The 15,874-nt window shown below is 35.1% G+C and overlaps 1 long non-coding RNA gene across 1 annotated transcript; it reads right to left on the reverse strand.

The window, feature by feature from the left end:
- Nucleotides 1-1,091: 1,091 nt before the first annotated feature.
- On the reverse strand, nucleotides 1,092-15,636 carry LOC129889147 (uncharacterized). The gene is made up of 2 exons (XR_008766818.1): nucleotides 14,949-15,636; nucleotides 1,092-1,285 (listed from the first exon to the last, which is right to left on the reverse strand). It is a non-coding gene; the product is annotated as an uncharacterized LOC129889147 (long non-coding RNA).
- Between the last annotated feature and the right edge of the window lie 238 nt (nucleotides 15,637-15,874).

Consider the following 15,874-nt stretch of genomic DNA (forward strand, 5'->3'; position numbering starts at 1 on the left):
TATCAGTGCCACATAAATTGGGACAAAAAGAGTAACACATATTATTTTAAAAATTATTTAAAAAATATTATAAATCACAATAATTAATAATTTAAAATATCTAAAAATCATATTAAAATTTAATTAACTCTCTAAATTCTATTTATATCACATAAATAGAGACAAAAAAAAAAAGAAATTTTGGGCCGTGCTAGCACGGACACCTATGTCTGGTTTCTACTATATAGAAAAGTGGGTAAGAATGGGTATCAACATGTTTTTCTTGGTCATTAAATTCCAAATTGTGGGTATCTTATTCATTTCATTTCTTAGCTATCCTAAATATTACGTGGTTTTTGCTTCTATTGCCAATAATAAAGTATATCAACTATACGTGGCTTTATCTCTACTGACTAGCCACTTCAAGTATGTTTAGATGGATTTCTAATTAGTTTCATTTCTTTTTATTTTACTCCAGTAATTTTTAGTTCCACACGTTCTTTTTGATTTTGGTCTCACAAATTTTCAGGTCGCATAATCAAACGGATAATCAGTATTTTGTTGACTGACTTCGACAAGTTTTATAAATCTGATTTGGATAAACCATTCACCTAGTTGATATGGATTTGAAGAATAAATATTGCTGCTATATCTTATCTGTTTTTCACTTGCTATTGGATTCCCCCTTCTAGCTCATAATGCAGGATCATATAAGCATAAAGCCCCAAACAGAGTCATCTGACAAAATGAGTAGTAACGAATTTTATGTCTGGAATTCAAGCTTAGTGAATTAGCTCATAGTATCTCATGAGGTTGATAACCAGTGGGACTGATCATAGATAACATGTGTAAATCTCTAGAATATGTGATTAAATTTCTTTTACTTGACAGGGGCAAAACTTGGTGGTTATGGTTCATTCTTGTCGACTTACTCTCCCCTTCAATTCTATCTCAGCCAAGAACTCCACAGATATCTCAAAGTGTCATGTCCCAATCTACTGTGTCGTGCGGGCACCCACTATACATCTTAAGTGGGAGAACTCTTATATAAGAACAGTTGCAAAATTCAAAACAACTTAAAAAAAATTAACCAAAATTTTTCCAAAGAAAACTTTATTAAAGATCACTTTATTCAATCATACAAAAACCCCAAGGATACTAATCTAAATAGGTACAAGAGCTACTAAGAGTAGAAGTAAAGTAAAAGACCAATGACCCAGCTTCCACCAAGATAAGAAAAAAATAGAAGCTGTTGGAGGATCACCTTCGTCTTTACCTACGAACCACAACTGACCCTGCAACTAGACTATGCCAAGTAGCATAGCAAGGGTAGTATCAGTACAAACAACACGTACTGATAGTCATCATTTTTCAATCTGATACCACCGCATAATATATGAACAGAAAGTAAGAGATATCATAGTACTAAAACTTCCTCAATTTAGCCACCCTAGTAAATTAAGTGCACTCCTTATTCTCAACCTTAGGGTATTCACCACCCTAAGAAACACGATCCCACTACCATCCTAGTCACAACTTAAAACTGTGGGTTAAAGACCCACCTTACTATTATTCTATCACCCCCATAGTTCCCACCTAGCAACCTTAACCATTCAACGATTTCATAAGTGTATTTATGATCATAATTGTTATACCCCATACTTTTGTACCTTGAAAGGTTCTTAAGCTTCTTAGAAGTCACCATGTGAGCTAGATAATCTATAACGCTACCAAACAACTCTAAGGAAGGGAGAATGTGACACCCCATAGTAGGGAAGATTGGAAATATGGTTATAAGAATCTGGAAGAAGTTGGAGGCCAAGTAATGAATCGTAGGATTCGACTTACGTACGTAAGCTGCCAACTTGAAAATCTTACATTCTTAAGCTACTTGAGTTCATACCAAGCTTATGTATCAAGGATTACATAAGTTCGTAAAGTAAGACGAGATTACGAACCAACGAGGAGGAAAAGAAGGTGACACGTGGCAGCAAGAGGGAGTGCCACATGACAGCAGCTGGAAGTGCCACGTGGCAGCAGCTGAAGTAAGGGGTGGGCCCCACATGCCATATGTCAGCCTCTAAGTGGAGGAGGTGATGCGTTGGCCCACTAAGGGCTTGACACGTGTCACCACTTAGGGGATGACACGTGTCACCACTTAGGGGATGACACATGTCACCTCTTAAGGTGGCATATATATATATATATATATATGTTTTATGACTTTTCAACTCATCCTTATCCCATAAGTTACATCTTCATCCAAAAATTCAAGAAAAGAAGAGAGAAGAAACTCTAGCTAGAGAGAAAGAGAGAGCCTCAGATTTGGGGAGACAAAAAGGGTGAGTTCTTCGATTTCATTTCGTGAATTAATTATATAGGGTATATCATGAATGTATGAAGATGTTATTAATGTAAATTTATAGTTTCAAGAAGCCCCAAAAGGATAGCAAACAACCACGAAGTTTCAGCCGCGCTAGAAGAGCTTCCGAGGCGAGTTTTGGCGAGTTTCGGAAAAGGTAAGGCTTTCCCATTTAAATTAGAGTTTATGATATTGTTATGAGGTATATTAAGTATCTTAAATGAGGCTGGAAGTGGAAAAATTGTATAAGGATGCTTTACGTTAAAAACAAACTAAATTGAAGTCGTTAGAGTTAAATCGAAGTCGAGTAGTGTGTTGTGATTGTGGTGCTGCAGTTGCAGCTGGTTTGATTGCATGTAGCAGGTCTAGAAAGTATTCTAATAAGGGTGTGGGTGCTTCTGGTTTCATCCACACGACCCTCTATTTCGTATGGTTAAAGATTTTATGAAACAAAGATTATAAACTCTATTTTGGTATCATAGTTTTGAGCCAGTTGGTTGGAATTTATATTACGTAATGTTGAAGTGATTTTACTTGTATATATGCTGCTGGTTGTTGTTATTGGTTGGCTGTGGTAATTAAGGATATAGTTGGAAGTTTGGATAGGACAAGTTATAGGGGAGATGCTGCCCGATTTCCGATAACTTTGGAACTAGTAATAAACTAGCCGAGGGAAATAGATAAGGAAACGATTCCTATGGATACTTGGCTGTAGAGTTGGAAATTTGAAAGTGAAAGGTTATTAACCTTAGTATTTCTTTCATGTTAAATAGGTTCAAAAGACGACGAGGCGAACGTGGTTAAGAGTAATCCATAAAAGGTATGTGAAGCTACCTTCTTTCTCTTGGCATGCTTTCGGCATAAGTATGTAAGGCTACCCTTATTCTCTCTTAATATGTCTTTGGCATAAGTATGTAAAGCTGTGCCTTCTTTATTTTGGCATATCTTAGAATTAAGTAAGGATTAATATGAGCTTTGTGGGTAATTCCATTCATAAGTCTCGAGGGTGATTCATGATTCCTGTTTTTAGAGATTCCTCGGTAGTTAATGTCCTTGACTTTTATAAGATATTTTGTATCGTCTTGATTCATGCCTATGATTTCTAAGTCTCTTTTGATATGGTCAGTAGTGATATTTGAGGGATGATTGATATAACTATCGTCCTGATTTTCAAATGACAATTCGTCTTAATTACTTCATTGAGTCTTTGACAATGTTTTAAAGTGTATTTAGTTTTGCACTACTCCACTCGTGGATGCCTCAATGCTTCTTCCACTAAGCTCGGGCCAGGATATGTTATCAAACGTACTTCTCTGTATTGTTCGTCGTGCCCCAACGTGAGGGGGCAGGTATGACATGTACATGGGTTGTGATGTATGTTGTGTCATGTACACATATGCTGATGTCTAATGATATGATATGATATGGCCATCTAATTACGGAGATATTCCCTACTTTGGAGTATGTTATGCTGTGGTGCCAGTGACGGAAGGGCAACCACGTTATGTTCACCGAGTCCCCTAATGGGGCTAGATATGACATATGTTTTTCCGCATGCATTATCTGTGTTTGTGATAAGTATTTTGACATTCTGGATATTTCACTCATTTTCTGTATATTCTGTTTTAGTTATGACTTTATTTATTACAGTCCATGCTTACATATTCAGTATATTTTCCGTACTGACCCTCTTTCCTCAGGGGCTGCGTTACATGCCCGCAGGTACATATATTTGATTTGCCGATCCACTTGCTTAGGACATCTACTTTGCTGTTTGACAGTGCCCCTTTGTCCAGAGCCCATATTTTGGTACTGACCTTTCTATAGCCTCTATGTATATGTTGGTCAGGGGTATGACGGGGCCCTGTCCCGTCATATGATTATGCGAGCATTCTGTAGAGGTCTGTAGATATTTTTTTATGGGTTCTGTATATGTTTTGGGCTTTTGTGTTCTATGATGGTCTTATCGGATTTTGTTAGCTGCATCAGTTTTCGTGCGCTATCTAGTGACCTTAATTAATTTCTATATTTATTTATTTTGCTAATATGCTAATTTGGGCTAAGGGTACGTATGGGTGTCCAACTCGGACACGAGTTGCGGCCTACAGAATTGGATCGTGACAAAAGTGGTATTAGAGGGGTCCTTCCTTGGAGTGTCTACAGATCGTGTCTAGTATAGTCTTATTTATTAGTGTGTTGCGCGCCATATCTATAAATAGGAGGCTACAGGAAATTTAGGATGTTACCTTTCTCTCATATCTAAAATCATGCGATAGATCCGAGTCATAGGAAAACTCTTTATATTAACCTTGGATGTTAACAGAAGGATGACATCAACGAAAGGAAGTGACTGATGATATTGGAAGTCACAAGGCACGCAGGTAAGCAAAGACACAAAAGATATTTGTTGGGTAAGGTATTGAAGTAGAACTGAAATGTAAAGTTGTAAATTAAAAGGAAGAGTAGACAGGAAAGTGTAACAGGGGAAGTTCTAGTGGACGTACAAGGTAAGTCCATTTTCATACTGTTGATTGTGGGCGCCCTGTATGGATGCGATATGATGTGATATGATACATATATATGTAACTTTATACATGTTGGCCCTGTGAGGCACTGTTGGTATTTTTTGCGTGCAGGTTTGAGATAGTAAGAAATACAGAGGAAACTCTGTCCAAATTTTCCTAGAAATAAAAAGAGAATGAGGTACAGGGCTGTAGTATGTCTTGAAAGGTCGTGCCCACAATAATGATGAGATTTGGCTAAACCACAAGTATGGCTGACCTCGAGAAATAAGTTAATTGCTGAATTGATGGCAATAGAAACTAGGAAATCGGTATTGATATGGTAAACCGAAGTTGGAAAAGACTTGTGACCCTAGGGAGATGATTTAGAGAAGACTGGTAGTTCTGAATAGAACGATATATTAAGGCACCAACGGAATTGATACACAGGGATAAACTATGATGAACTATAATTAAAAGGAGTAATAGTATGATTAAGACAAGAGTGCAAGGGAAACAGAATTGTGATGGATATAAAGTATTAATAGGACAGCTTGAGAGATATTAAGGATAAGACTAACTAAGAAGGGTACGTAACCCATAGTAAGAATCGTGAAAAAGGTTAAGAAGTGTTATACTATGGGGTGGAATATGAACAGTATATGATGTGAATATAACGAGGATCGTTATGAAAATAAGTAAAGCGTAGTGAGAAAGTGGCTAGTGATAGGATGTGGTCTGTGTAATAAGAATATAAGGGTAAGTGTGAAATAGAAAAGTGGGCTAGGGAACAAACAAGAAAGACTTATCAAGTTCCATAGACAAAGTTGCGAATAAAGATTATGCGATAACAGAAATAATAGAGAGCACAAGGAAAGAAAGAGTAACTGAAAGGAGTAAGCAAGAAAAAAGCGAGATGACAGTGTAACAATAGGTCATGACATGTGTAGCCGAAGATAGGAATGCTAAAAGTGATGGAACTACGAAAGACCAAGCTGTAGAAGTATGAGAAACGAGATAGAATGGGTGTTAGGGAATGATTGGTATGACACGAATAAAGAGGGATGGACAGAATACATTTTGGAAATGAGAAAAAGGATTATGTGGAAGTAATGCATTCCGAATAATATAGAGGTAGTATAAGATCCCTCTTGTGCGAAATAAAAGATAGACATAGACAAGACAAATGATAAGAGAAATCTACGAAAGCACCCAATATAGATATGATTAAATGAATACAGATACGGAACGAAAGGGGAACGTACAATATGAACTTAAAAGTGTAATACGACTACATGATTATAAGGTAAGGCCCTGATTGAGGCGAACTTGGTATGTTGTTGAGAAAATTAAAAGCCAGTATTGGCTACACAGTAAGGGCAAGGGGTATAAGATATAAACGAGGGTGCGTGCACACAACGTTGCCCCAATAATAGTGGAATCCTTAAGAGACAAAGACGGTAAACTTAAGGAATAAATGGTGAAATATACATTCATCCCAAGAAACAAAGGATATAGGTTGGGAGAAAGCTACTCCTGCAAGAGAACCTTGGACAATTATCGTCGGAATACAAGTATTGCCTAATTGAAATTGGAATGTCTAAAAGTGCTAATTAACTTTTGATAAAGATAAGTGGAGTGTGGCCTTGGATGAGTTGTTCCATGGGTCGCATTACACAAGTACAGATTAATAGATGTCGCACTATGTATGGAAAGGTTCTCATCGCTTCGTGACTTAGTCAAGGTTTCGTACATACAGAATTAAGTTATAAGGGATGAAGAAAAAGATGGACATGATACGGTACCAAGCGGATTGGGAAAAGAGATTGGATGAGTTTTGAGATTGGACAAAGGTATAAGTAACCCCCCCTTATGGGGGGAAGCGGGTGAGAAGAATGCAAGGGCAAGATGGAAATAATAGATACTACAATATAGCGGACATGGATGTTTAAACTTCAAGAAGATCCCGTGTTGAAGCAAGTTAGAAGGGCTGAAAGCCAACAATAATGGGATAGAAGTCAGAATGGTATTTAAGGTGGTGTCAAGAAGTTTTTGGCAAAACCCTGCACGATATAACGTTAGAAGATGGTGTGTATAAAAAATAAAGGGTACGACCAGGGAAGGGTATCGAATAACTCAAGAGATCATGTAAAGGATAACGATCCCATGCGGGGCCAAAAGACAAGATGTTGGCTATAGCATTGTTCGCAAATGATGCTGCAATAGATAAATAACCAAGGAAAAGGGAAAACAAGCCTCCTATTATTGGAAGTGAGAAGAGAAAGGAGTGAATAAAAAAAAGAAAGAAGTATGATAAGATTGGACAAGCGAGTTTCAATGTGAATGATATAGGTGAAGCAGAATGAACCCGGAGACGAAAACACTATGTCTACCTCATACAAGTTATACCGGCAGGGTTATGCAACCTATGAATATGTATGTGTTACGTATAGGGCCAAGTGAGTAAGTACGTGGTAAAAGGAATAAGGGTTAAATAAGGACAATACAGTTATAATATTTTGGATACGTTACAGAGAGGTAGAGAAGAGATATCCGTACTTGTTCCCTATATCCAAAGTTAGTCTAAAATCCTAAAAGGATTGGAACACAACGGTTATAGAGAACTCCCAAAAATCCTTGTAAAACCCTATAAGACGAGTTAACATTCGAGGACGAATGTTCTAAAGGGGGGAAGAATGTTATACCCCATACTTTTGTACCTTGAAAGGTTCTTAAGCTTCTTAGAAGTCACCATGTGAGCCGTATAATCTATAACGCTACCAAACAACTCTAAGGAAGGGAGAATGTGATACCCCATAGTAGGGAAGATTGGAAATATGGTTATAAGAATTCGGAAGAAGTTAGAGGCCAAGTAATGAGTCATAGGACTCGACTTACGTATGTAAGATACCAATTTGAAATCTTACATTCTTAAACTACTTGAGTTCATACCAAGCTTTCGTAGTAAGAATTACATAAGTTCGTAAAGTAAGATGAGATTACGAACCCACGAGGAGGAAGAGAAGGTGACACATGGCAGCAAGAGGGAGTGCCATCTGGAAGCAGTTGGAAGTTTCACGTGGATGCTTCCACGTGGCAGCATCTGAAGTAAGGGGGTGGTCCCCATATTCCATATGGCATCCCCTAAGTGGAGGAGGTGATGCATTGGCCCACTAAGGGCTTGACATGTGTCACCACTTAAGGGATGACATGTGTCACCCCCTAAGGTGGCATATATATATATATATATATGTGTGTTTTATGACTTTTCAACTCATACTTATCCCATAAGTTACATCTTCATCCAAAAATTCAAGGAAAGAAGAGAGAAGAAACTCTAGCTAGAGAGAAAGAGAGAGCCTCAGATTTGGGGAGAAGAAAGGGTGAGTTCTCCAATTCCGTTTCTTGAATTAATTATATAGGGTATATCATGAATGTATGAAGATGTTATTAATGTAAATTTATGGTTTCAAGAAGCCCCAAAAGTATAGCAAACAACCACGAAGTTTCAGCCGCGCTAGAAGAGCTTTCGAGGTGAGTTTTGATGAGTTTCGGACAAGGTAAGGCTTTCTCATTTAAATTGGAGTTTATGATATTTTTATGAGGTATATTAAGTATCTTAAATGAGACTGGAAGTGGAAAAATTGCATAAGGATGCTTGACATTAAAAACAAACTAAATTGAAGTCGTTAGAGTTAAATCGAAGTCGAGTAGTGTGTTGTGATTGTGGTGCGGTTGCAGCTGGTTTGATTGCGTGTTGCAGGGCTGGAAAGTTTTCTAATAAGGGTGTGGGTGCTTTTTGAAGCCACACGACCCTCCGTTTCTTATGGTTAAAGGTTTTATGAAACAAAGGTTAAAACTCTATTTTGGTATCATAGTTTTGAGCGAGTTGGTTGGAGTTTATATTATGTAATGTTGAAATGATTTTACTTGTATTTATGGTGCTGGTATTTTTGTTGGTTGGCTGTGGTAATTAAGGATGTAGTTGGAAGTTTGGATAAGACAAGTTATAGGGGAGATAATGCCCGATTTTTGGTAACTTCGGAACTAGTAATAAACTAGTTGAGGGAAATGGATAAGAAAACGATTCCTATGGATACTTGGTTGTAGAGTTGGAAATTGAAAAGTGAAAGGTTATTAACCTTAGTATTTCTTTCATGTTAAATAGGTTCAAAAGAAGACGAGGCGAACGTGGTTAAGAGTAATCCATAAAAGGTATGTGAAGCTACCTTCTTTCTCTTGGCATGCTTTTGGCATAAGTATGTAAGGCTACCCTTCTTCTCTCTTAATATGTCTTTGGCATAAGTATGTAAAGTTGTGCCTTATTTCTTTTGGCATGTCTTAGAATTAAGTAAGGATTAATATGAGCTTTGTGGGTAATTCCATTCATAAGTCTCGAGGGTGATTCATGATTCCTGTTCTTAGAGATTCCCCGGTAGTTAATATCCTTGACTTTTATAAGTTATTTTGCATCATCTTGATTCATGCCTATGATATATAATGCTCTTATGATATGATCAATAGTGATATTTGAGGGATGATTGATATGACTATCGTCCTGATTTTCAAATGACAATTCGTTTTTATTACTTCATTGAGTCTTTGACAATGTTTTAAATTACATTTAGTTTCTCACTACTCTACTCGTGGATGCCTCAATGCTTCTTCTACTGAGCTCGGTCCAGAATATGTTATAAGCGTACTTCTCTGCATTGTTCTTCATGCCTCGATGTGAGGGGGCAGGTATGACATGTACCTGGGTTGTGGTGTATGTTGTGCCATGTACACATATGCTAATGTCTGATGATATGATATGATATGGCCATCTGATATGATATGATCTGTTATGGAGATGTTTCCAACTCTAGAGTATGTTGTGTTGTGGCGCTAGTGACGAAAGGACGACCATGTTTTGTTCACCGAGTCCCCTAATGGGGCCGAATATGACATATGTTTTTCTGCATGCATTATCTGTGTTTGTGATAAGTATTTTGATATTCTGGATATTTCGCTCATTTTTTGTACATTATGTTCTGGTTATGACTTTATTTATTACAGTCCATGCTTTACATATTCAGTACATTTTCCGTAGTGACCCCTTTTCCTCGAGGGCTGCGTTATATGCCCGAAGGTACAGACGTTTGAGTTGCCGATCCACTTGCTTAGGACATCCACTCTGCTGTTTGACAGTGCTCCTTTATTCGGAGCCCTTATTTTGGTACTGACCTTTCTGTAGCCTCTATGTATATGTTGGTCAGGGGTATGACGGGGCCCTGTCCTGTCATATCATTATGCTAGCATTCTGTAGAGGTCTTTAGGTATGTATTTGTAGGTTCTGTATATGTTTTGTTCTTTTGTGTTCTGTGATGGCCTTATCGGCTTTTGTTAGCTGCATCTGTTATTGTGCGCTATCTAGTTACCTTAATTAATTTCTATATTTGTTTATTCTGCTAATATGCTAATTTGGGCTAAGGGTACGAATGGATGTCCAACTCGGGCACGAGTCGCGGCCTACAGGATTGGGTCATGACAATAATCCTCTAATTTTAGCACACCTCAACTCAAGAATTCATTTATTGTTCTCAATTCCCTGGCTCATCTACCACTAACTTTACTATCACATGAAATTACATATATCACCAGGTCCTCTATGGGACCATTCAAACACACATACTTGGCCTTCTCAGGGGATCCAATCTAGTCATATTTGTGTCAGAACGTGACATCCAATTCAAGAATATATCGGAACGTGGCACTCGATCCAAATACAAGTTAGAACATGACACCCGATCCAAGCATACCACATTCACAATTACATCAGTATTCATAATATGTATATTACCAAGAATAGGTTCATCACAAAAATAGGCCAGCAAGTGCTCATTTATATAAGGACTAACCTGTTACCCTTATTTGTACATATTTAGGCATATCATAAGCAACTCAATTACACATTTAAGACAATTTTGGGAGCAATCAATGTCCACACTGCCAAACCTTACAGGTCTAATCTCAAAATCTACTAATTTTACTTTTCTGTACGCGGTTCTATGCTCGATATAAATTAACCAGTTGAACACAAAAACATCACGATCCATAACTTCTCAATTCATGAATCACCTTTCTACCTAGGTCACATTTGAATTTGACCCTATCCCAATCGAATCCCTGCCCGTAACCCATGACCCGCAGCTTAGTAAATGAATTCTCATTAACTTTCCTTTTATATTACACAGTAGGTATAGGTTTAATACTCAGAAAAGAGAAGCCTAGACTACCTGGTCTCCAAGCATTATCGAAGAAATAAACCCTACTGAAATCATTGGTCCCAAATATTCAATTCCAAGACCAATTGAATTCCACGGGTTGAAGCCTTCCAAAAGCTGAGATTCCCTCCCCTCCTCTACTTTATTCAAGAGCAGCTTTTTTGGAGGGTTTTGCAGAAACCCTCGCCTCTAACCTCCACTTGGGAGAAGTGGAGAAAATAAAAAGAAATTGCGACTTAAGTTCTGTCCCATGATTTCCCACTCTAGAGGCGCTGCCCCGGCGAGACCATACCGCTCTGACGGGGTAGAGGGCCCAGTCAAGCAAGATTCTTATGATTTCTTTTTAATCAAAATTAACGACAGTTTGGGTCGTTACACAAAATCAAGGCCCATCAAGATCGCCTAGCTATTTGACCTCCAAGGCCTGTTAAAAAATTGTCTTTTGTTGAATACTTAGAAGGAATAACATTTTGTCCATACCATTTTTTATTTCTTATTTTTACCGAGTTAGATAAAACACACCTTATAGACTCTTAAAAAATTAATTATTGTATAGAGTCACCACCTAATTTATTAAGGAAAATAAGAAAACCTATTTGATGCATGGCATGTATGATTCACGTTTTAATCTGTGAAAAACCAGTTTAAATTCTAGACTAGGATTTATATTATTCCGAAGGAAAAGTGTTAAGTATCCTTCAGAATTCACAAAATATGATACCCGACTAGACTTAATTTATCAAAAAGGTGGGGAATAAAATCATTATTTGAATATAAGATACATATATATAAAGAAATATGTACTAAAATTGTATAAAAGTATATGTATAAAAGAGTATACATATCAAGTAAGTAATGTATATTATCGTCAACTATATATATGAAAATAAGAGAAAGACGATATAAATGTATATAAAAAGGTTGTTTTTATGCAATATTAAAAGAATTGCCCTTTATTAATATAAAAAAGGGAACTCTTTTACCATATAAAAAAAAATCTTTTGTAATGTGTGGAAAAAAAAATATTTCTTTTATAGAAGAAAAAAGTATTCTCAAATAACATTTTTAACTTACAATATCAATGAGAGGATAAATTATAAAAAATATTTTAAAGGAAAAAGATTATTTAATATTGTCTAAAAATGTGAATTAACTGATTAAATAGTTAAATCAATTAAATTTCTTTATGTAAGTATTTACGGCATACGTTTTGCCTAATGTCAATAATATACACAATAATAAATGAAAATAACATTCGAACTTCATTAAATTCGAATAGCTTCCTCGAGAAGCAACTTTGGGATGTGTACCTGTATATGTTATGTCAGAAAAAGACGATTTAAAATTAACTTCAACTTTTTAGAAAAAAAATCAATTTTGTAAAAGAAGAGTCGCCACTTAATTTTTTAAAGAAATTAAGAAAACTTAATTTAAAAGACCCTAACAAATTTAAGTCTTAAAAATTTAGAGAAAAAGGTACGAGGTTCATATTACTATTTTAAGAAGGTTTTAGCACTTAAAATAGCCGCTAACATGCGGCTGTCCGACGATTTGAAAATTATTTAACTAACTTTGGGAAAATGTATTTTTTAACAATATTCGAAGCATTAAACAATTTGAAAGAATTATAAATTTTAAAACATTTAAAATAATTTATAAGAGTGATAAACTTGGTATAAAAATGATGAAATAAAAGAGGGATAAATAATTTAAATGAAACCAACGATCATAAAAAAAATGATTTCTCTTCAAGGGATTTAATTAAGCTAAACTAAACTATTAATGTTAGAATTAGGATAAAATTAACTAATTAAATAATAGTAAAGGCAATAGAAATTAGTGGCGTCTAAAAAGAAATATTTTAGTTTTTAACATTAAACTACCCCCAAATATGTATAAACAAATTGTTTTAAAATAAACAAAAAAATATGTATGTATTCGTATTCTTCGGATCAGCGTCGGCTTATTAATCGGAAGACAAAAATATAGTATTTTGTCATTTTTCTACTCGGGTCGACTTCCATCATTTCCGAAGAGCCTATCTACCCCTACCCCTCCTAAGTTTATTTATTATTATAATCCTAAAATGATCTAAAAGAAACAATAAAATCTAACGTCCTAAAAAGGTGTCTAACGTCCCAACTTAAATATCGAAGAGGCATTGGACATACTATTAGGGTAGGTTTTAGACTAAAGAAAATATAGTCATCCTAATTAGACACATCGCCAAACAAAACAGATGGGACAAGCATTTAGCACATAAAATCTCAAGTAAGCCTCTGAATTAATTAATTAACATGCTTGAAAACATAGATAAATAGTGAAAGTCATAAAAATTATATGTGTGTGCATACAATCGGATATATGCATCATAGCACGAAAACTTGAATAACATGGAGAAGATTAATTATTAGACATGTGAGGATGCAAGTTTGACAACTTAAAGTCATACACTTAGTATTACTCGTATGATCAGTAGGCATAAGTCATACACATACTATTAACCATAACCTAATAAAGAGAAGCAACATAGCAACTATATTGTAAATCAACAAAGGACAAATAACCATCCCTATTAAGATAAAAATCACATCTTTGGAGAAAAGTCAACAATATCTTCGCATAAGACATTTATATTAGAAAGTGCAGGCAAACTAAACAATAATAATACACCAGTCACAATGATAAAAATATTGAGCAACTTAAATATATTAGGCTACTATCATAATCGCCCATTGAGCTAACAAAAAGATGAAACCAAATTTCAAGATTATGATCACAGAGAGAAGTAAATTACCGTATCAAATTGAACAAATTTACATAGATAGAAAGACAAAACAATTTATCAAGATTCAAATAGCTCCTATCATGATCTTGCTTCATGATCTTGCTTCATACTATATTTCAGACTTAACATATTATATTTAAAAATAATGCATGTGCAATGATTTCAAATTTTTTGGACACCTAATAAAGGGTAAATAAAGTATCATGTAAGACAAAAAAGAAAAGCAATTCATAAGTCACAGACAACAATGATAATTCACATTGACAATTTGAAAGATAAGCAACATCTTTTTGAATAAGTTAAAGTGATAATAGTTATGCCGACATACTCCTGAAGATCCTTTCAACATATTTTGTTGTAATTTGTGATAATTCTATTTAGAGAACTTAGAAAAGCATTACTCCCTCCGTTTTAAAAATGACCTAGTTTGATTAGATACATAATTTTTTTAAAAAAAAAATAAAAACAATTTTTTCATCTTGTGGTCCTAAAATTATATTAACTGTACCAAAATACCCTTTAATCTTGTGGCCTTAAAAATATCACATGAAAAGTTAAAATTGAAATTTTACCAAAACAAAGAAAAAAAAAGAAAAGAAAAGAAAAAAAAGATAATTCTTTTTAAAACGGGAGTGACTCACAATCCATAGAAATACTTGCTCTTATAGTTCACATAGTTAGCTCATCCTAAATGGCTACATATGTAAGAACACAATTAGGCACATGACTGATTACAGAAAAAATAAATAATTAAAACCACCAAAGCTATGGACTTAAAAAATAAAAAATGGATAAAAAGATATATATATATGCATTAATATTGTACTAGGTTATGACCGCATAGTCAAGGAAATATCAGAACAATTCAAAATTTACTAAGCCAATTTATCTTAAGCTACACTACTATTAGATTCATACTAAAAATTATAACCAGATGCAAAGCAACACAATGAACAAATAGAAGTGATTAACTAAACACTCTCGAACATTCTAACAAAACACACCAAACAAATAATATTTGAGAAAATTAAAATAGAGGCCGAGGATATTACCCTTTTGTGGGCAGCGCACCGAGACAACAAGCTTGAAGGCGATGAACTCCTCATCATCAGAAAACAGACAAGCAAAGAACTAAAAAAATTTTTAGATCTCTGGCTCATACCTTCGTGGGTTTAATTTTGTAAAAACATTGTTCTCACCACCAAAAATCAAGCTCTCAATCTAAAAAAATTTAAATGATTATTGAACACTCTGTATTTTCAAAACAAATGGTTTTTTTTCCCTCAGTGAAAACAAGTGCCGATATTTATAGCAAAACAAATAGTCGATTTGAAATGAGCCCTTTGAGAAAGAGAAAAGTACCAGATTTTATAAAAGTCAAAGGAGATGAAAACACATTTCCAATAATTCGAATTTAATTTTGATGGCGTTTGATTCAGACTAAATTTGAAAAAGATTTTTCTAATCCAAAATCAATAATTGAAGGCTCTATAAAATCTCAGGATTTCATAGATAGAGAGAGGGAAGATATTACCATTGGGATTGTGTATGATGTTGTTCGAGAAATTGAAGAAGAAAGCGATGAGGGTGGGTACACGCGTTTGGAGTATGTGGATGTACTGGAAATAAGGCAATGCAATTTTTGGTTGCTGGGTATATTTTAATGTATTATAGGTAATTGGAAAATTGGTGTTGTTAATATTGGTATAGGTGTTGGTGCAAATATTATATTGTATGGGGTACGGGAAATAAGATGTCCACATGGTAAAGGGATGGAGTAGGTTAGTATAGTGTTGTAGGAATTTGTATGGGTGGTGGGGTCGGCAGGGTTGAAAATGATTTAAAAAATGGCTAAAAATAAATTTTAAAATTTTTTTAAAATGTAGTTAGATGTGTAATTGAACAGATGGTCAAATGATTTTAATCATAGCGAATTGAATCACGAATTTAGTTTAAAGCAAATTAATTAGTGGATTTG

This window comes from Solanum dulcamara, chromosome 5, assembly GCF_947179165.1.
Source record: "Solanum dulcamara chromosome 5, daSolDulc1.2, whole genome shotgun sequence".
In the NCBI taxonomy this organism is placed as follows: domain Eukaryota; kingdom Viridiplantae; phylum Streptophyta; class Magnoliopsida; order Solanales; family Solanaceae; genus Solanum; species Solanum dulcamara.